General features: G+C 38.8%; 1 protein-coding gene across 1 annotated transcript in view; it reads right to left on the reverse strand.

Moving 5' to 3' along the window:
* Positions 1-2,331, reverse strand: part of CTNNA3 (catenin alpha 3) — a 1,789,288-nt gene extending 1,786,957 nt beyond the window's left edge. Inside the window, exon 1 of the mRNA XM_064594691.1 lies at positions 2,188-2,331. The gene's annotated coding sequence lies outside the window, so the exon portion shown is untranslated. The remainder of the gene's footprint in view (positions 1-2,187) is intronic.
* Positions 2,332-23,453: the final 21,122 nt, after the last annotated feature.

The following is a 23,453-nucleotide window of genomic DNA, read 5'->3' on the forward strand; positions in this document are numbered from 1 at the left end:
AATACATCATTTGGTAGACAAGGAATTTTACAATGCCTTAAAACACAACACGTCTTCTTAAAAATCACAACCTTTGCCTTCAACTCAAGTGCCCTTTAATCTGAGTCCACATTTAAGAATACAGCTTGATGGGGCGCCTGGGTGGCTCAGTTGGTTAAGCGACTGCCTTCGGCTCAGGTCATGATCCTGGAGTCCTGGGATCGAGTCCCACATCGGGCTCCCTGCTCAGCGGGGAGTCTGCTTCTCCCTCTGACCCTCCTCCCTCTCGTGCTCTCTGTCTCTCATTCTCTCTCGCAAATAAATAAATAAAATCTTTAAAAAAAAAAAAAGAATACAGCTTGAAAAATCAGACCTATAAATATAGAGAACAAACTGATGGTTGCTGGGGCGGGTGGGGGGAAAATGGGCAAAATGGGCAAAAAGGAGTGAGAGATACAGGCTTCCAGTTATGAAATGAGTAAGTCATGGGAATAAAAAGCACAGCATAGGGAACAGAATCGATGATATAACAGCATTCTAAGGCGACAGCAGCTACACAGGTGGTTAGCATAACATACAGAGAGGTTCAACCACTATGTTGTATACCCGAAACTCACATAACATTATGTGTCAACTAGACTCCAATAAAAAAAAAATTTTTAAAGAATACAGCTTAAAGAAATGATCTTTAAAATAAGTACACACACAAAGATATTTACCACAGCACTTAGGTATTCAACGATAATTAATAAAATTATACCCATTAACTTGGAAAAATGTTACACAGCAATTTAAAATGACATTTATGTAAAATAGGGAATTTACATGGAAAATGTTTTGGTATAACATTAAATGTAAAAGCAAGGTCCCAAATTTTATCTACGGTATTACTGCAATTCATTTTAAAGCCATGCAGAGAAAAAAGACTAAAAGGAAATACACCAACGAGATTACAGGTAATTTTTTGTCTGTGCTTTCAAAATTCCTATAGTTCCTACAATTCCTTCAAATTTCTGTGCTCATATTACTTCTAAGATGAAAAGAAAATAAGTTTTACTATGAAATCCCAATATTTTCCTCAAATAAGAAGAAGATACAAACTATGTATACAAGGGTAATAAAATAGCTGTGTCTATACTCTGTATTTTGGATGTCTCCATTTAACAAATTTGTCCTTTGCTAATACTTAGGTCATTTTTTATAGTGGATAATGAAATTTTAACAGCACATCCAAATATGCCATTCAAATTTATTGCTGATAATCCACATCTCCAAATCACAACTATTCTCAATATGTTGAGCTTTCATTCTGTCTAAATAAGCTAACCACAAACCCAGAAGCAAAGCTAATTTGAAATCCTATTTTTCGTACTTGTGTGTTCTAAGAAAATCATTGGATTTCATGTATCTTCAAAGACACTCTAACAGGCTTTCTTAGTGGTGTATATTGGTGACTCAAAACCTGTACAATCAATGACTTTCCTGATGCCTTAACAATTTCTTCTGGTTTCTATTTGAACTCATTCCTTCCAGTTCTGTCCCTCAGTGCAACTGAGAGCAACTCTTCAGTCACTAAGACCCCATCAAACAGTGACCTTCTCTTTACATTACTGATGACTACATCTTACATAATGTGATTTTTATTTGATTATAGATGGTGCTAAGCAGTTCTGAGAGAACTCAACCTCTTAATATTACTGCCAATTATAAAACAAGTACATGAGACAAATATTAAATTCAGGAATTACTTCTTTTGCCACTATCTCATTTGAAAAAATCTTCTATTTACTGTGAACAAGCTTTTGGATGAAAGTAAAATCCCTTCAAACATTTTCTATCTTTGCTTCCTTTTGCCCCAGCCCCATGCCCAAGCACAAGCATCCAGGCCGTATCTTATCTCTTCCTGCACAGCATTGCAATCGGCTTTTTATAGCCAGAAACTCTCTGAATGCAAAGCACGACCTTGGCTACTAGCTTCCCCTGGTACTAGTTCGAAAGTTATTTATAACTTTAAAATTAGCATGAAAGCCTACATTTCTCATCATAACTACTCAAAACATTCCCAGATTATACAATAATGTAATGTGCTTTAATTCAGAAGGAAACCCCACATTTTAAGCCCACAATCTATAACTAAGGCAGAGCAATTCAACGCAGAAACAAGAATGTACTAAGTCCAGCTCTTCTCTTTACGGACTTGACTCTTACCTTTCTGTTGCTTTCTATAAAGTAAATGTTTTAAAAATTCGGCTCTTGTAGGGAATTTTCCAAAAAGAGTTTTGGGTGGGGCGGGGGAAGAGGACGACGACGACTTCTTAGTCAGAGTTACCAAGTACCAAATTAAGAGGCAGTGGTAGTGGGGCAGTCACTTTAGCTGAGCGTCATTCACCCAGGATAAGAAAGAAAGGGGAGGTTACAGACCAGGGTGGGTGGTATCTAATCCTGAACTGCTAGTCACTGACCTCACTGACAACTTGTTACTGAAAATACTTCAGTGAAAAAGGCCAGACACATAACTTTGCCTAGAGATCGACAAACATAGCTGTCGGGAATCTCTGAATAAGTTAGACTTGCATTTCTCTAGTCCCTTTCCAAAATAAGGACTTCTTTATATCTAACTAAAGCTGATGGCTAGAATTATGGAGAGTGAAAAAATGACAAAGCAGGGATAACAGGAGTCCAGGAAATCCACACATCAAAAGATCAATTATGTAAAATTCAGTGTCTTCAATACCACGGTGTGGTATTGTGTCACATGTGAGATAGTGTTTTTCTTCTGAAATCTTGACTGTTTCATACACCTGCCCCAGGTATCACATACTCTGCTCCCAGAATTTATGTAAAGCCACATAATTATCAGTAAGACATGTACAGTGAAGATTCACCAACAGCTCCACAGGTGAAAACATTGTTAAAGTTACCCAAAAAAGTCTTCAACAAAATTTCTTACTTCTGTGGCTGTTCTTTTTCACAGTTCTTCTTCTCTTTTTTTGATATCCTTTTCCTCGATGCCCTAACATTCACCAGAACAAATCTTGCATATCCCTGCCTTATGCTTTATCGTTTCATCAGTTCCTTGACTCCCCACTTGAACTCATTTCCTTACACATTTCCTTACACATTACCACTTCTGTAACTTTCTCCCAACAGCTTCTAAAACAACAGGTGGTAACTGTCCCTTAAAAAAGAACTACTCCACTGTATGTTAACTATACTGGAATTGAAATTTTTCTAATTATATACTTAATAAATAAATAAAAGAGCTACTCATTTGAGTTTGGGCATTCTTGTTCTTAAAAAGCTGAATTCATACTGTATGGTGACTAACATAACATAATTTAAAAAAAAGATGGATGTTAGAAGAAAAAAAGCTGATTTCAAAATAAAAAGAAGTCAAAAAATAATTAAAAAATAAAAATAAAGAGGAAGTGTTTGTGTATTAGCTCCACAGGCACTCTTAGAACAAGTATTAGGGAAATGAGAGAAAAGGCAGTGTCTGGGGACTGTCAGAGAGAATCAGCGATGAAAGGAGCTTAATTTTATATGATTTCTAGGGAAATCTGCAAATAACTGTATCTTTATGTAGCTTCCTTTAAAATGTGCATAACTGGCATTACATTTATCTGAAGATTCTTAGTTGCTGACATACTGTCCTCCCAGATTTTTTTTAAAGCAGCTTTTTTTCCCCTGGAGAATCTAGGAATAGCCTCTTTTCACACCGAAAACAAAGAGTAAGTTTTATGTCTCTCAATCCATCTTTTCTTGAATAAAGAATTCACTTGACACTTGCAAAATAGAAGTTTTTGTTTTAGAGCTTTAATAATGAATGTTTTCCAAACCCAGACTGTTGAACTGAACCCAAGATAAGATATCCAAATTCTATTATAAGCCACTCTGCCCCCACTGTAAAACCACAAATAAGTTACTTACCTGCTCTGTACCCCTCTTTTCCATCTGCAAAATGGAAATGAAAACCCCTATTCTTCCTATTTTTCAGGGAATAGGTGAATTAAATGGATAAAATCTGACATGCTTCAAATTAAACTGAACTTCTCATAGGTAAAATACAGATGCAATTACAATATTTGACGTTATCAAAACAATTGAATATTATAAATATCTGAAATGTAATTTTAAAGAATTCTATTTTTTTTTAATTGCCTCATAAAAAATGTAACCTCCCAGACAGGTCTCAGTTGAAGTATTTCCCACTATGGCCACAAGAGGTCCTTGTCCTAGCAATTCAAATCACATCAGATTTGATAGGCAGAGGCCCCACAAACCCCTATATTTCTATCAGTTGGCTGAGAAAAAAATACAGATCACCTATGTCAAGTTTCCATAGCTAACTATAGGGTAGCAGACAAAACCGGAGAAATCCGGCTTTCTCTGGGTGATCAGTGAAGCATGCTGAACACTAAATAGTTCCTGTAAACTACACAGCCACGGCGTTTTGCATCCTGGCCCCCTTCCAGGTTTTCACAGTAATTCCTTCTTGTAACCTTGCCCAGTCTTGTTCAGTATTTATTCTCCTTCCCTATTTACTTGTTTCCTTTCTTTATACTTTTCAAACTTTAAAATTTTGGCTCACATTCCTCTTGCAAGCAAACAAAGGTTAGGGGTAAAGGAGCTGGAAAAAAGGGGGAGAAGAGAGAGAATAAATCAGGGCAGTTGTAGCAATCGTCCTGAGGTAATCAAAAGTGTGTCTCTGGCCCCAGACAAAGTCACTCAACCACATGTACTGAGAAGCCCCTTGATGTGGAGCCCTATATTAGGAGCCAGCTAGAACATCAGAGGCACAGAAGGGAGGCCTCCAGAAAGAAAATAATTCTATCTCTATCAGCAACCCCTCTTGGAAAATAAGCCCTCCAGGATACAATCAGTTCTTCAACCAGAACAGAATACCTTTTCTTCTTTTCATTAAAATACCTTAAAGAATGAATGTAGCTTTTGCATGAACCGTGAGTCCATTTTATTCTATATATGATACCTCAAAAGTTTCAGGCAATTTCAGGTTGGGGCTTCAGAAAAATATGTGATTTTCTGAACAGCTGTAACACCTTTCCAAGAGGAGATTTAAAGCTAAGGATAATTTGTCTGTGGTAAATAAAATGATCTTATTCCAAAAATGTGATAAATAGTTCTGGCACTTTGTCAGGTCTTTTAGATGAAACTAAATGAATCTGCTCCTGTTTCAAAGGTCTTATACGCTGCAGCAAAAAAGATGTGTCCCAACTCTCCCTTCCCACCCACCCTGTAATTAGCTACTAGTCAACTCTCTTGCCTCACAGACAAAAAACAGAAGCCACCTGGGAAGATGCCCCATGCCTTCTCATCATCAAGTCTACAAAACCACCAGCACTGAGTCCCACCTTCTCCAGCTTCCCTCCTACTGCAATGTGAGCAGCACCCTTGCTCCTATCAAAGACTAATCTCTCCTCTTCTGCTCTGGATCCCTACCTCTCCCCCCTTCTCAAGGACTCTGCTCCTTCATTATCACTTCATGTACCACATTATCACCCTTTCTGTAATGATCGGCACAAAAATATGCCACAAGACCCCTAACATAAAAATATCCAACAAACAAAAGCGTTAGCTTCACCCTACAGCTCCTCCTAGTTTCTGCTACCTTCATCACAATACTTCCTAAATAAGCTGTTTACCCTCCCTACGCTTTTAACTATCATTCACTCCATAACCCATTTGTTTCCTTCACTGCCACGAGGGCCATTTTTAAGTCTACCACCAACTCCTGTGTGGCCAAATCCATACTGTCACCTCAGGGGTATCTCATCCAATCCCACAGCTTTAAAGGAGATCTATAATAAGATGTCAAGTGGGATTTTTCCTATTGTGCAGAATTGGCAACTAAGCTCAAAATAAAAGAAAATTAAGCCATCTATGTACACTGCATGCTAACGATTTTCCAATATTTGAGGACAGACACCTCATTCAGGGCTCACTAAGAAGCAGTTAAGAAAAGAGCTACATGCTCTTCCCTTCCTGTCTCCTCTCCTAGCCCTAACACTACAGAAAAAGTCAAGGGACTTGAAAAATTAGAGGAACAAGGCCAACTAAATCTCTCCTCTTGAAGATACCATAACAGAAGTGGTGAAAAAAAATCAATCTTGCCCCTTCCCATTTCCAAGTCCCTTGAGAAGACATCTGGTCAGTGCTGAAGGAAAAAGAGGAGATGAGATTTAAACTAGAATAAAGTGCAAGTTTTAAACTGGACCAAGCCGCCTTTTTTTTTTTAAGATTTTATTTATTTATATATCAGAGAGAGAGAGAGCTTAAGCAGGGGGAATGGCAGGCAGAGGGAGAAGCAGGCTCCCCGCTGAACAGGGAGCCCGATGCAGGACTCGATCCCAGGACCCCGGGATTGTGACCAGAGCCGAAGGCAGACACTTAACCTACTGAGCCACCCAGGCATCCCTAAGCCGCCTTTAAAGCACTGCACTAAGGGCAGGAAAATTATGGCGCTTACCCAATACGTCATTCAAGAATGAGAAAAGGAGATGCAATAGAGCAAAGGGACATGCAAAGACTGGAGAAGGCAAATTAGTTCACCGGATACACCAATCATACATCCATGCACTAATGAATTCCAAATTTGTATCCCCAACCTGGACCTCTCTCATGAGCCCCAGAGGCATACATCCAACTGCCTTCTCCGTGTGGATAGCTAATAGACATTTCAAATGTATCATATCCCAAAAAAAAGCTCTTGATTATGCCTCTCAAATCTACTTCTGTCATTCATATCCTAGTAACCGGTTTCATCACCTAAATGCTTAAGCCAAAACCTAGGAATCATCTTTCATCCATTTTTTTCCTCACAATCATCAAAAATTCCCACTAATCCTACTTCCAAAAGTTATCTTTAATACATCCACTTCTCCCTATCTTCTCTTCCCCAACTAAATTGAGGCATCTGCAATCTATTCTCCACAAAGCATCTAGATGATCTTTCAGAAGATAGCTCAGCTTATGTTATTCTTCTACTTAATATCATCCAATGCCTTCTTACTAGTAAAAAAAAAAAAAAAAACCCACATTCTTTAACAAATCTACAAGGCCCTCCATGATCTGGCTCCTGTCAACCTCTTCTACTTTGACTCACAGCACCCTCTCCCCTAGTTCATTGACTTCAATTATATTTTCTACCCATAAAATACCCAAGCTTACGCTCCTTAGGACTGTTGCACTTAACTGCTCCTCTGCCTGAAATCATTTCCTTCCAGCTTTTATATATCTGGCTCATTTTCATCCTTCACCTTCTCATGGAGGCATTACCTGATTACCTTATCTCACTGCCCCCACTCACTTAACACAACCTTGCATATTTGTTTGTTTGTCTACTTATGCTGTCTTCACCAGGAGAATGAAAGCTAGGGGCAGTGGCAAAGCCCATAACACTATGGCATATTTAAATTAAATTAATACAAGGTGAAGCATCAATAGCTATGGGATTTCAAAGGAAGGAAAGATAGCTCTAGAAGAGGATAATCCAGGACATTTTCCTGGAGGGAGTTATATTTGCCTTTTTGTTTTAAATATTTTATTTATTTATTTGGCAGAGTGAGACACAGCGAGAGAGGGAACACAAGCAGGGGGAGTGGGAGAGGGAGAAGCAGGCTTCCCGCCAAGCAGGGAGCCCGATGCAGGGCTCGATCCCAGGACCCTGGGATCATGACCTGAGCTGAAGGCAGACGCTTAACAACTGAGCCACCCAGGCGTCCCTATATTTGCCTTGATGCAGAAATGAAAGGTATCAGCAAAGTAAGAGAACGGTGTCTTATTATCAAATCCACTGCCTCTCCATCTTTACAGCTACTACCCTGGTGCAAACAAGTTATGTCTTGTATGTTTTCTTCATATATTTACCACCAAATGTCTCCTTCTCCCTCTATTTCACTTTGTGTAAAACCCAAATACAGGATTTAAACGTTAGTAGGGTGTACTTAGAGTTAAAATTAAAAATCTCAATTTTTTCAGAACTACCGAAATTGACACATTAACTTTATTTCCTTGGTGATAACACAGAGGCAAAAACGAATGTTTTTCTCATTAATTTTTCTCATTTAATTTTCTCAGAATGCCATGTCTCAATTTTGACAGCTCATCTTGCTGTTAAGTCAATAACCTTAACAAGCACAGTAATTACAGTCAATCATGTCTGTTTTAGTTCATTGATTACTTTGTTATTTCTTTTTCAACTTGTTAATGAAAATTCCCAGCACAAACCTTCTTGGTGACATTTCTTTTATTAATTAATTAATTAGTCCCTTGAATATATTAATAAACCACAGGATCTAGTATTGATGGTTCTAAAAACAACCTTCTTTTGCAGCTTTGAAAAATCACAATCATTTTCAGAAATACAGAACATTTAGAAAGAAATCAACATTTACTGTCATTCAACCTGACTTTTTGTTTCAAATTGTTTAAACAAAAGATGTAATTATTGATCAAATTATTTAATATCAGAGATGTATTTAAACATTTTTAATTTTTACTTTAATTTTTACTGGATACAGCTTTCTTTTTGAAGATTTATTTATTTATTTATTTTAGAGGACGGAGAGAGAGAGCATGAGCAGGGGGAAGGGCAAAAGGAGAGGGAGAGAGAGAATCTCAAAGCAGACTCTGCGCTGAGTGCAGAGCCCGATGCAGGGCTTGATCTCACAACCCCAAGATCATGACCTGAGCCGAAACCAAGAGTCAGACACTTAACCTACTGAGCCACCCAGGTGCCCCATTGATACAGCTTTTAAAAATGTTAAAGAAATTGTCTTATCTTTGTGAATGTAACCTCAAAAGCTAGTAGTAAATAATGTAAACAACAAGTAATGTAGCATCTTAGCCTAGAGGCACCCAACAGGAATGCAGTAATATTGCTAGAATCATTTTTGGCCTTCTAAGAGTACCAGGTTAAATTTGTCTTTGAGACAAATTGTCTCTTTCTTCTGAGAAAACCAATATGGTAAATTTTCTAGTTGTACAAATGCACAAAAGCAAGTCTCACCTAAAACAGGAAGAAGAAAACGACTGCTGTTTTACACAGAGAAATTCAGTGAGGTATGTCTCTACAGATTTTTATTGCTTCTTAAAAAGAACAGCTTCTTTTCCCTGGATGAATTTATACGGTTCTCAAGCCCATCAGAAGTGACACCCTCTTTATAAGTATTTTCCAATGCCCTTTTTTAACATCCTAAAATGAAATTCATAGTTACTAACTACACATTAACTACCTAACTGAATCTTTAAAAACACATTTTATATATAAATGTAAGTTATTTACAATTATATGTATTTACATAAATTGTATATTTGTATTTCATTACACAAATGCTCAGGCACACTTATACTGGAACACATAATAAAAGTCACTTTTCCCCTAAGCATAGAATCGCTGTGAATGTGACAGCTACAAATGTAAATTGATAAGGATGTGTTGTGTTGGTAATTCAAATGTCTACAGCTGCTTTGCAACAGCGACAAGATTTTTCTGAAATGGTGAACAACCCCTCATATAATACAAAACAAAACAACAACAATCTTCCTTTGATATACCCAAGTGCAATCTTCTTCAGATATACTCAAGTGCACTCCTAGAAAAATCAGTGTATATTAAAGCTATGCAAAAAAATACTTAGTGTTTATAAGTTAAAGCAGAGTTAAGTTCTAGGCTTAAAAAATTATAAACAGGACCTACATGAATGTCCAGTGGGATATCTGAAACCTGCTTGGGAAGTGGGACAATTCATTTTAGAGGAGAGTTTCACACATTGCAAAACCCGTAAATTTCTTAGCTCAAGCCAATTAAATGCCAGATGTGCCCCCACACTACTGTGATAACCAAAACTGCCTGCCCCAGGGTGAAGCAGAAGAGGGGGGGACTTGAGAATCACTGCTGTAAACACTGTATTTTTATAAGAGCCCCAAGGCTGAAATGAAGAAGATAGATGACAGATAGATAGATAGATAGATAGATAGATAGATAGATAGACAGATAGATAGATAGATATAGATAGACAGATGAATGGATGTAGGAAGGAAAATAAATTCTGTAAAAAGTCCTAACTAAAATGGCATAGTACAATCTAGAATGGACTACTGTAGTCCCAAACATGGTTTTAAAAAGAATAATTCAGATTTCTAGAAAACATTTTAAAGACAGTTACAGTAACTGCCTGGAGGAGAGGAGAAAATGGGCAGTACCCACAAGACACACCTTATCCTATAAATGAGGGAGTGAGGTTTCTGTGAAAAGAATGGATATTTCTTTCTGAGAAAGAAGCTGAATCTAGGACAGGAATGAGAACTGGAAAATTAGGTTTTTAGCTGAAATGGGGGGGGGATCTTTCTCTGTAAAGTCTATGGTTTGGGAGCCTAGTCTCCAGATAGAAAGGGAAAGCCAGACATGTCCAAAACAGAAAACCATGATGGGCCTCTTCCTAAACACAATTGAGAGAGCTCTGGGGATGACTCAGATATAGCCAATAAACACTTTAAGGGCTGGTTTCTGGCATTAAGACAATGGGGACTTGGGCGCCTGGCTGGCTCAGTCGGTATAGCACGCAACTCTTGAGCTCGGGGTTGTGAGTTTGAGCCCCACGTTAGATGTAGATATTATTAAATATAAAATCTAAAAAAAAAAAAAAAAAAGGCAGGGCAGGGGTGCCAGACTGGGTCAGTTGCATGGGCATCAGACTCTTGATTTTGGCTTAGGTCATGATCTCTGGGTCGTGAGATCGAGCCCTGCATCAGGCTCCGAGCTCAGTAGGGTGTCTGCTTGGGTCTCTCTCTTTCTCTCTCTCTCAAATAAATAAATAAAACTTTAAAAAAGAAAAGACAATGGGGACTTGAGCTATTGCAATCTAGATATTTAAAAGAATATGTGACCTTATTTTATAAAACATGGTGTTGATGTTCAGACATATTGAACAACATATAGTTAAGTCTTCAATATATGGTAATTATATTTAATCATGTTAACTAGTTAGTAAACAGTATATGAGTTCATGTTGCATTTTAGGCAAGCTCCACCTCAACTTTAGCAATGAGCAAGTGCAAGAAAGAGAAATGACCAAGCAACGGTATGGAGCCAGGCAAAAATAACACTAGAGGAAATGACCAAATGATAGGGCTAAACCCCAGAGAGACCTGGATAGCAGCCCAACTGAAGTGGCTTGGGGGTCCGGAGAATACAGAAAACTTGTATTTAACTAGGACCGTTACAATGAACAAGAACCAAGAAACTAGTAAGTGGGGCACTGCAGCAGAAATCTCCTGCCAGCAGTATGGTATTAGGTGGTAGTGATGCCTTATTTCAGGTGGTTCCTCTGGAAACTGCTAAGCATTAGGCAGGGAGTTAGAGCCCCAGCCAAGTGCACTGGGTAAAAACCCAGTCACCTAGATTGAACAAACATGGTGGAGAGTTAGAAGGAAGGCTGTGACTCAATGGACACACTGGATATGGGACTAAAAGTCCAGATTCTATCTACAAACAGGATTTGTTTGGGAACTAGGATGGATCTGATTGAAGATGTAAATTGCAAACATTAGTATCTACACAAGTCTTTACATAATGCAGATTTAGCTTTTCTCAAGTAATCCATGCAAACGCTTATTATGTCCTGAGTTGTAAGAACACTTTTCATATATTCTTTTTTTTAATTTTATTTTATTATGTTATGTTAATCACCATACATTACAGCATTAGTTTTTGATGTAGTGTTCCATGATTCATTGTTTGTATAACACCCAGTGCTCTATTCAATACGTGCCCTCTTTAATACCCATCACCAGGCTAACCCATCCCCCCACCCCCCCCACCCCTCTACAACCCTCAGTTTGTTTCTCAGAGTCCATAGTCTCTCATGGTTCATCTCCCTCTCCGATTCCCCTTCCCTTCATTTTTCCCTTCCTACTATCTTTTTTTTTTTTAACATATAATCTATTGTTTCAGAGGTACAGGTCTGTGATTCATCAGTCTTACACAATTCACAGCCCTCACCATAGCACATACCTTCCCCAATGTCTATCACCCAGCCACCCCATCCCTCCCACCCCCCACCACTCCAGCAACCCTCAGTTTGTTTCCTGAGATTAAGAATTCCTCATATCGGGGCACCTGGGTGGCTCAGTCATTAAGCGTCTGCCTTCAGCTCAGGTCATGATCCCGGAGTCCTGGGATCGAGCCCAACATCGGGCTCCCTGCTCTGTGGGGAGCCTGCTTCTCCCTCTCCTACTCCCACTGCTTGTGTTCCCTCTCTCGCTGTCTCTCTGTCAAATAAATAAATAAAATCTTAAAAAAAAAAAAGAATTCCTCATATCAGTGAGATCATATGATACATGTCTTTCTCTGATTGACTTATTTCGATCCACATAACACCCTCCAGTTCCATCCACATCGTTGCAAATGGCAAGATTTTGGTTTTTTAGATGGCTGCATAATATTCAATTATATATATATATATACCACATCTTCTTTATCCATTCATCTGTTGATGGACATCTTGGCTCTTTACATAGTTTGGCTATTGTGGACATTACTGCTATAAACATTGGGGTACACATACCCCTTCAGATCACTACATTTGTATCTTTGGGGTACATACCCAGTAGTGCAATTGCTGGGTCGTATGGTAGCTCTATTTTCAACTTTTTGAGGAACCTCCATACTGTTTTCCAGAGTGGCTACACCAGTTGCATTCCCACCAATAGTGTAGGAGGGTTCCCCTTTCTCCGCATCCTCGCCAACATCTGTCGTTTCCTGACTCATAAATTTTAGCCATTCTGACTGGTGTGAGGTGGTATCCCATTGAGGTTTTGATTTGGATTTCCCTGATGCCGAGCGATTTGGAGCACTTTTTCATGTGTCTGTTGGCCATTTGGACGTCTTCTTTGGAAAACTGTCTGTTCATGTCTTCTGCCCATTTCTTGATTGGATCATTTGTTCTTTGGGTATTGAGTTTGATAAGTTCTTTACAGATTTTGGATACTAGCCCTTTATCCGATATGTCATTTGCAAATATCTTCTCCCATTCTGTCAGTTGTCTTTTGGTTTTGTTGACTATTTCTTTTGCTGTGCAAAAGCTTTTTATCTTGATGAAGTCCCAATAGTTCATTTTTGCCCTTGCTTCCCTTCCCTCTGGTGATGTTTCTACGAAGAAGTTGCTGCAGCTGAGGTCGAAGAGGCTGCTGCCCGTGCTCTCCTTTAGGATTTTTAGGGACTCCTGTCTCACATTTAGGTTTTTCATCCATCTTGAGTCTATTTTTGTGTGTGGTATAAGGAAATGGTCTAGTTTCATTCTTCTGCATGTGGCTGTCCAATTTTCCCAACACCATTTGTTGAAGAGATTGTCTTTTTTCCATTGGACATTCTTTCCTGCTTTGTCAAAGATAAGTTGACCACAGAGTTGAGGGTCCATTTCTGGGCTCTCTATTCTGTTCCATTGATCTATATGTCTGCTTTTGTGCCAATACCATACTGTCTTGATGATTACAGCTTTGTAATAGAGCTGGAAGTCCGGAATTGTGATGCCGCCAGCTTTGCTTTTCTTTTTCAACATTCCTCTGGCTATTCGGGGTCTTTTCTGGTTCCATACAAATTTTAGGATTATTTGTTCCATTTCTTTGAAAAAAGTGGATGGTATTTTGATAGGGATTGCATTAAATGTGTAGATTGCTCTAGGTAGCATTGACATCTTCACAATAGTTGTTCTTCCAATCTATGAGCATGGAACCTTTTTCCATTTCTTTGTGTTTTCCTCAATTTCTTTCATGGGTATTTTATAATTTTTGAGTAGATTCTTTGCCTCTTTGGTTGGATTTATTCCTAGGTATCTTATGGTGTTGGGTGCAATTGTAAATGGGATCGACTCCTTAATTTCTCTTTCTTCTGTCTTGTTGTTGGTGTATAGAAATGCAACTGATTTCTGTGCATTGATTTTATATCCTGTCACTTTACTGAATTCCTGTATGAGTTCTAGCAATTCTGGGGTGGAGTCTTTTGGATTTTCCACATAAAGTATATCATCTGCTAAGAGTGAGAGTTTGACTTCTTCTTTGCCGATTCGGATGCCTTTTATTTCTTTTTGTTGTCTGATTGCTGTGGCTAGGACTTCTAGTACTATGTTGAATAGCAGTGGTGATAGTGGACATCCCTGCTGTGTTCCTGACCTTAGGGGGAAAGCTCTCAGTTTTTCCCCATTGAGAATGATATTCACTGTGGGTTTTTCATAGATGGCTTTTATGATATTGAGGTATGTAGTACCCTCTATCCCTATACTCTGAAGAGTTTTGATCAAGAAAGGATGCTGTACTTTGTCAAATGCTTTTTCTACATCTATTGAGTGGATCATATGGTTCTTGTTCTTTCTTTTGTTAATGTATTGTATCACATTGATTAATTTTTCGGACATTGAACCAACCTTGCAGCCCAGGAATAAATCGCACTTGGTCGTGGTGAATAATCCTTTAATGTACTGCTGGATCCTATTGGCTAGTATTTTGGTGAGAATTTTTTTTTTAATATTTTATTTATTTATTTGACAGAGAGAGGCACAGCAAGAGAGGGAACACAGGCAGGGGGAGTGGGAGAGGGAGAAGCAGACTCCCTGCTGAGCAGGGAGCCCGATGCGGGACTCGATCCCGGGACTCCAGGATCATGACCTGAGCCGAAGGCAGTCGCTTAACCAACTGAGCCACCCAGGCGCCCTTGGTGAGAATTTTTGCATCTATGTTCATCAAGGATATTGGTCTGTAATTCTCCTTTTTGATGGGGTCTTTGTCTGGTTTGGGGATCAAGGTAATGCTGGCCTCATAAAATGAGTTTGGAAGTTTTCCTTCCATTTCTATTTTTTGGAACAGTTTCAGAAGAATAGGTATTAATTTTTCTTGAAATATTTGGTAGAATTCCCCTGGGAAGCCATCTGGCCCTGGGCTCTTCTTTGTTGGGAGATTTTTGATGACTGCTTCAATCTCCTTAGTGGTTATAGGTCTGTTCAGGTTTTCTATTTCTTCCTGGTTCAGTTTTGGTAGTTTATTACATCTCTAGGAATACATCCATTTCTTCCAGATTATCTAATTTGCTGGCTCATAATATGTTTTTATAATTGTTTGTATTTCTTTGGTGTTGGTTGTGATCTCTCCTCTTTCATTCATGATTTTATTTATTTGGGTCATTTCTCTTTTCTTTTTGGTAAGTCTGGCCAGGAGTTTATCAATCTTGTTAATTCTTTGAAAGAACCAGCTCCTAGTTTCGTTGATCTGTCCTACTGTTCTTTTGGTTTCTATTTCATTGATTTCTGCTCTGATCTTTACTATTTCTCTTCTCCTGCTGGGTTTAGGCTTTATTTGCTGTTCTTTCTCCAGCTCCTCTAGGTGTAGGGTTAGGTTGTGTATTTGACACCTTTCTTGTTTCTTGAGAAAGGCTTGTATTGCTATATACTTTCCTCTTAGGACCGCCTTTGCTGCATCCCAAAGATTTTGAACAGTTGTGTTTTCATTTTCATTGGTTTCCATGAATTTTTTCAATTCTTCTTTAATTTCCTGGTTGACCCATTCATTCTTTAGTAGGATGCTCTTTAGCCTCCATGTATTTGAGTTCTTTCCTTAGCCTCCATGTATTTGAGTTCTATATCATACTTAAAGGGTCTATCCAACAAGATGATCTAACAACTGTAAATATCTACAGCCCTAACATGGGAGCAGCCAATTATAGAAGCCAATTAATAACAAAATCAAAGAAACACATCAACAGCAATACAATAATAGTAGGGGACTTTAACAGCCCCCTCACTGAAATGGACAGATCATCTAAGCAAAAGATCAACAAGGAAATAAAGACTTTAAATGACACACTGGACCAAATGGACTTCACAGATATATTCAGAACATTCCATCCCAAAGCAACAGAATACACAGTCTTCTCTAGTGCCCATGGAACATTCTCCAGAATCGATCACAACCTAGGTCACAAATCAGGTGTCAACCAGTACCAAAAGATTGGGATCATTCCCTGCGTATTTTCAGACCACAATGCTTTGAAACTTTTCATATATTCTTAAGAGCAGGTATCTTTTTTTTTTTTTTTAAAGATTGTATTTATTTATTTGACAGAGAGAGACACAGCAAGAGAGGGAACACAAGCAGGGGGAGTGGGAGAGGGAGAAGGAGGCTTCCCGCAGAGCAGGGAGCCTGATGTGGGGCTCGATCCCAGGACCCTAGGATCATGACCTGAGCCGAAGGCAGACGCTTAACGACTGAGCCACCTAGGTGCCCCAAGAGCAGGTATCTTAACTGACTGCAGCTAGTCAGCTGGATAAGCAGAACCTTTACTATATGGCCCCTGGATATGAATGATCCTTGTTTGCGTGTGCTACTCCTTTCAATAACAAACATAAGAGTTCAGTGTTTTATGATTAGAATTCATGTTATCAAATATATTAACACTTACCATGTGCAAACCAGGAATTTTTGTATCAGAAATTATGAAAGAGCAGCTAATCATTAGAGATTTTAAGGTACTTATTAAAGGACCTAACTAGTACCATGGACTCAAAAATAAGGAAAATCTCAGTAACTTAAAAACTAGACCATGCATGACTCACATACCCTTTCTAATTCTGATTGCTAACTGTGAATTTAAGTAAGTTAAAACTTCTGGGGCACCTGGGTGGCTCAGTCGGTGAAGCATCCAACTTTGGTTTCAGCTTAAGTCATGATCTCAGGATTGTGAGATCGAGCCCAGAGTCGGGCTCTGTGCTCAGTGCACAGTCTGCTTGAGATTCTCTGCCTCTGCCCCTGACTCCCGACCCACCGCTCATGCACGCCATGCACACTCTCTCTAAAATAAGTAAAGTATTTTTTAAATAAGCTAAAACTTCTATTAACAATACTAATTGTTTCCTCTTGTTCATACACAAAATAATACTTTATCTTGGAAACTAGGACAAACATTAAAAACCAAATTTTTTAAATTCAGTACCGGGGTTTACAACTAGCAGAATTTCACATGATCTCAGACTATTCACTAGTTTGGGAAATGTTCAGAGAAAAAGAGTGACAAGGAAGGTGAGTAATAGATAAAAGAGGTAGTGGGAGAATTCTTTTCTAGTAAAACTAGACTAGTTCTAGTTTTTGTTCCTCTTTTTCTAAAGAAGATAAGGCAAAGTATGAATCACGTCATATAGGTTTTGCTATCCTCCTTGCTCTCTGAATTTTTACAGATATCTAAAGGCAATCAAATACACAAATAATTCACAGATGCCAACCTCAAAGGAGGAAATAACATAAGGATGATATCCGAAAAGAAACTGTCAAGGAGTAAGAGGTTTAATTAGAGACATAGCTTTGAGACTATATAGATATTTTGTCTTTATTCCTTTACCAAATTGAAAGAAACCACAGCAAAGACCTATAACTAAGTAGTAGAAGCACTAAAACTTCTAGAAACATTCTCTCAAAGAAATAAAAAATAATGAATGCCTAAATTTCATCGAAGTTGTTTTATATCATCCTTTATCCCTTATAAAACACCTATAAAGACTTTTTAAAGGACTTCATGGTTTCATATATTAAGTTTATATTTTCCAATTCCTAATATTAAATATTCATTAAATGAATTAACATACTTGCTCATGTCTTTTCAAGGTTTATGAACTTTATTAAAATCCTTTCTATGGGTTTCTTAGGACACAAAACACTATATAACCCGAAGTTTTACTTGAGCAAGAAGAAAAAGAAGGAAGAGAGAGCTGCCTGGCTGGCTCAGTCAGAAGAGCATGTGACTCTTGATCTCAGGGTCATGAGTTTGAGTCTCACGTTGGGTACAGAGATTACTTAAATAAAACTTTAAAGAAAAGCAGGGAGAGAAACAATTACATTTGCCCCCAAAATTCTTAAACAACAAATTCCACAAGACCATGATCTAAAATAGTAGCTACAGGGGTGCCTGGGTGGCTCAGTCGGTTAAGCGTCTGCCTTCAGCTCAGGTCATGATCCCAGGGTCCTGGGATCGAGCCCCGCATCGGGCTCCCTGCTTGGCGGGAAGCCTGCGTCTCCCTCTCCCACTCCCCCTGCTTGTGCCCCCTCTCTCGCTGTCTCTATCAAATAAATAAATAAAATCTTTTTAAATAAATAAATAAATAAATAAATAAATAAAAATAAAATAGTAGCTTCATTGTGAATAAATGCTTTTTAGTCTACCTTTTAAAACATTATAAACCAAGTATCACTGTATCAGATACTTCTGATGCCCTGCCCACACAAGCTCAGACTCATTTGTGATTCCAATGACAGTGGTGGAAGACACTTCCTGGAGGGCCACAACATCCTCACATTGTCAGTGTCATATCTCACATCTTTCACTGGCTGCCCCAGGGCTTCTCCAATGCCACAGAAGATACAGGGAGCCCACTCAGTATGCACATAACTCTCATCCCTAGTCCCTGGTGTTACTACCCAAATGAACTACCTAGACACAAGTCCCAGTCTTTTTTCTTTTGGGGAAAATCCAAGCCAAGACCATTTATAGCAGAAGTGGGCCTGGAAAGCAGGATGGTACTCTTGAACAGGATCATTCACAGTCCAGATGGAAATGAGAGCCCTTTGCTGGTGATAAGCCCTAGCATATAACATCTCACTAGTGTGGATTAAGACATAGTACAAGTGAAAAGAGCTGACTGTGAACATCCATTCCCAATTCTGCATTCAGTGACTTCGCGCAGGTAATTTGAGAACAGCCAGAGTTATCAGTATTTACACTACAAAAACTGGCAAAAACTACAAATCAAGGCTTCCCCATCACCTAGCACTCTTCTGAAAGGCCTCGATGGTTGGGAAGGCACTAGGAGACTCCTTATTGTATAGAATTATGGCCAAGACTCCAGTTTTCCGCTTCCTTCTTTCCATACTCCCATTTTTAGGGGTACCTGGCAGTACCTTTTCCAGAATTGATGCCACAAATCACCAAATCCCAAGGCTATCCCTGTCCTATGGCACAAATCAGCTGCTTCCACTATGGTCAGCCCTTATCCAAGTACAGGAAGTATATTTTTAGCAATTAGAAAAATCTTTTAATAGTAAGGCTTGAGAAAGTTTCTAAATACATATTATATTGCAGTCTGCCAGGGCTCAGGTGAAAATTCCATAAACACAAAAAGGTGATACATATTAATCATATTCTATTTTTTATCAAATTATATCATTTGTACTCCCACTACAATCTATTTTCAACTTTTTACTATCTCAGGGCACATATTATTTGATAAGACAATGGATTTACAGTATGCATGAGTCATTTAACTATACACTCACCTAAATAGAAGTACTAATTTATTATATTGCTTTTATATAATAAGATCTGTCTAATATACTCTAAGGACAAGACACTTTTATTTCTCCCAGCGTTATCAGGTCATACATCAGAGTCACTTGACTAAATCCTGAACAGAAAACAGTGATAGTTGATATTCTAACAGAGCCATGATAACCAAGGGGGGAGAAAAGGATGGGGATGGGAAATGGGAAATGAGAGAGGAGAGATGAGAGATGAGAGATGTGGGATGGAGATGGAGATGGGAGATGACAGAGATGATAAAGATGAACTTGATGGAGATGAAGATGGAAATAACAAATATGGAGATGATAGAGATGGAGATGGAGATGGGAGACAGAAGTAATAGAAATGGAGGTGGAGATGAGAGAGAGGAGATGAGAGAGATGGCAATGATGGAGATGGAAATGATGGGATGGAGATGATAGAGATGAAGACAGAGATGGAGATGATAGTGATGGAGATGGAAATGAGAGAGATGAAAATGAGAGAGATGGAGATGGGAGATGGAGATGATGGAGATGGAGATGAGAGAGAGATAAGGAGATGCTAGAGAAGGCAACGAGAGGAGCTTGCTCCAAAACCAATGTTAGAAATTGGTTCTAGGAAATGCAAAAGGCTCAAGAACCCTGCCCCACGCCACTCCTAATTCCCAAAAATCTTAAAATGTTTAGGTTTTATTGTAGATACATAAGGTGCACCTTACTCAACAGTGAGTAGAATTATTCTTGGAAGCTCTAAAGCAAGCAGAATTACTCTAAGAAACTCTCTAAAACTCCCAATTCGTTTTTGACTTCAGGAAGAGAGTCATGTTTATTCCCTCTCCCCACCTACCCAGTCAGTCACCAAATCCTAATTATTCTAAATTCTCTCTCTCCCCATTCCCATTGTCCCAAATCAGAACCTTAACAATGGTCATCTGAACTACTGCAATAGCTTTACAAGTGATTTCTCAAGTGTTAGTCTTCTCAGTATCACTACCTCCACCACACCATAACTTCACCAATCCATTCTCCACATTTACTATCAAAGAGTTCTTTCTAAAATACAGTCTGGAGGTGACTGGGTGGCTTGGTCAGTTAAGTGTCTGACTCTTGGATTTCAGCTCAGGTCTTTTTTTTTTTTTTAAGATTTTATTTGACAGAGACACAGCGAGAGAGGGAACACAAGCAGGAGGAGTGGGAGAGGGAGAAGCAGGCTTCCCGCGGAGCAGCAAGCCCTGTGTGGGGCTCGATCCCAGGACCCTGGGATCATGACCAGAGCCAAAGGCAAACGCTTAGCAACTGAGCCACCCAGGCACCCCTTCAGCTCAGGTCTTGATCTCAGGGTTGTGAGTTCAAGCCCTGCATTAGGCTCCATGCTGGGCATGGGGCCTACTTTAAAAAATAAATAAAATAAAATAAAACACAGTCTGATTTCTTCACTACCCTGCATACAAAGTCTTCAGGGGGCTCGCAGAATAAACTATAAACTCTTTAATTTGGAATTCAAATCTTTTACCAGTCTGGGTTTTCCCTATTTTTCCAAATACCAATCTCCAATTTAAAGCATACAAATATACTAAGGACAAGAGATTTTATTTATCTGAGCAGTTATCTTCCAGGGGTAAAAGCATAAAGACAGAGTATTTGCCAGTTTCTACAGAAATCATGGTCTTTTTTTCCCCCAATGAGCTTCCCCTAAAACATCCTTCAACCAATCCATAAGACTGTCCATTTTCCCACATCCTAGCCAACCCCCTGCATTATCAAACTTTTTATTTCTGGGAACGCCTGGGTGGTTCAGTCGGTTAAGCATCTGCCTTCAGCTCAGGTCATGATCCCCGAGCCCCGGCATTGGGCTCCCTGATCAATGGGAAACCTGCTTCTCCCTCTCCCTCTGCCTGCCACTCTCCCTGCTTGTTCCCATCTCTGACAAATAAATAAAATCTTAAAAAAAAAAAAACTTATTTCTGCCAATCTGATTGATGAAAAGTGGGCTCTTTAAAAAAAAATTGTATCTCTTTAATTATGAGTAATTTTAGGATTGTTTCATTTGTATGCAAGCTATCTGTATATCATTTCCCATACATAGTTTGTTGTTCTCTGTTATTTTTCTACTAGCTGCTTTCATATTTAACTGTAAGCCCTATATATATGAAGGAAATTCATTCATCTTATACAGATGTTGTCAATCTTTTCCTGTTAATCTATCACTTAGGGTGTTTCTTACAAGGCAGAAATTTACAATTTCCATGCAATCCAACATACAAATCCTATCCCTATTCGATCTGGGTTTTGTATCTTACTTGAATAACATTCCCAACTCCAAGATGATGAAGAAGATGATAATGATGACAGTGTGAACTATCTAATCATCTAGTACTTCTACTTTTTGAATGTAATTATACCTTCTTCTAGGACTTCTGGTTTGGGATGTTTAAATTTTATCCATCTGTAAATCTTGATTCTTACGAAAGAAATGAGGCAGAACCCAATTCTTCTTCCTCCAAATGTACAGCTAAGTGTCCCAACATTATTTTCTGAACAATTCTTCTTTTCCTAATTTTAAAGATTTTTTTTTTTTTTTGTCAGAGAGAGCGAGCACAAGCAGGGGGAGCGGCAGGCAGAGGGAGAAGCAGCCTTCTCGCCGAGCAAGGAGCCCGATGTAGGACTCAATCCCAGGAACCTGAGATCATGACCCAAGCCGAAGGCAGACACTCAACCAACTGAACCACCCAGGCATCCCTTCTTTTCCTAATTTTAAATGAATTGTATTGTACACTTATTTCAAATACATATAGAAAGAGAGATCTATTTAGGGGGTTTCTATTCTATTGACTCATAAGACAATACTAAACTTTCTCAAATACAAATCAATAGCTCTATAAAGGCTGTTTTCATACCTCCCCATTTGAATATCTGTCAGGGCTGGTCACTCATTATTACTTTTCTTTTCACAATTTTGTCATCTTTTCACACTTATTTATTTTCCATATGAACTTTAGAATCAGCTTATCCAGCTCCCAAAAATCCTATTAATACTTCAAGATTGCACAAAATATATGGAACAGTTTAGGAAAACTTGATCTTCACAAAAACAAGGACTATCTTTATATATTCAAGGTGCCTTTCATTCACGTTAGTACAGCTTTAAAGTTTTCTTCCTTAGTGTGTTCTACATTTCTCATTAAATTCATTCCAATTTATTTTCTCTTTTGTTACTATTATAGGTTTGATTTTTAACTTTCTTTCTTTTACTCTCAGGTAAAAGAAGATTGAGCAGATCAAATGCTATCAGTTTATGGCAATTATCACTACTGGTCTGTGCACAGCCCCTCTCTGGTTTTTTTCTTTTTTTCTTTTCTTTTTTTCTTTAAAGATTTTATTTATTTGTCAGAGAAAGAAAAAGGAGCACAAGCAGGGGGAGCAGCAGGCAGCAGGAGAAGCAGGCTCCCTACCAAGCAAGGAGCCCAACGCGGGCTCGATCCCAGGACCCTGGGATCATGACCTGAGCTGAAGGTGGACACTTAGCCGACTGAACCACTCAGGCATCCCTTTTTTTCTTTTTTAAGATTTTATTTGTTTTAGAGAGAGAGAGGGCAGGTGAGCGGGAACAGGGACAGAGGGAGAGAATCTCAAGCAGACCACACTAAGCATGGAGCCCGATGCAGGCTCAATCTCATGACCCTGAGATCATGACCTGAGCCAAAATCAACAGTCGGATGCTTAAACAACTGAGCCACCCAGACGTCCCTCTTGTTACTTTCTTTTATACCTTGAGACCCTTCTAACATGCCCAAAGTATATCTTTGTGTTTGAATTTGTTCTGGAAAAAATGTGTATTGTTTTGTATCAATATATTTTAATTCACATAAATGGTATTGGTGTCATATATCTCATTGTTTCATGAGATATATGGTTCTTAGCACCATGATTTTTTTTTTATCCCCATACATTACATCATTAGTTCTAGATGAAGTGTTCCATGATTCATTGTTTGTGCATAACACCCAGTGCTCCATGCAGAATGTGCCCTCCTCAACACCCACCACCAGGCTAACCCTTCCTCCCACCCCCCTCCCCTCTAGAACCCTCAGTTTGTTTTTCAGAGTCCATCGTCTCTCATGGTTCGTCCACCCCTCCGA

The sequence above is a fragment of the Mirounga angustirostris genome, unplaced genomic scaffold (assembly GCF_029215605.1).
Source record: "Mirounga angustirostris isolate CCGP_5_RB_7025 unplaced genomic scaffold, mMirAng1.0.hap1 SCAF_6, whole genome shotgun sequence".
In the NCBI taxonomy this organism is placed as follows: Eukaryota; Metazoa; Chordata; class Mammalia; order Carnivora; family Phocidae; genus Mirounga; species Mirounga angustirostris.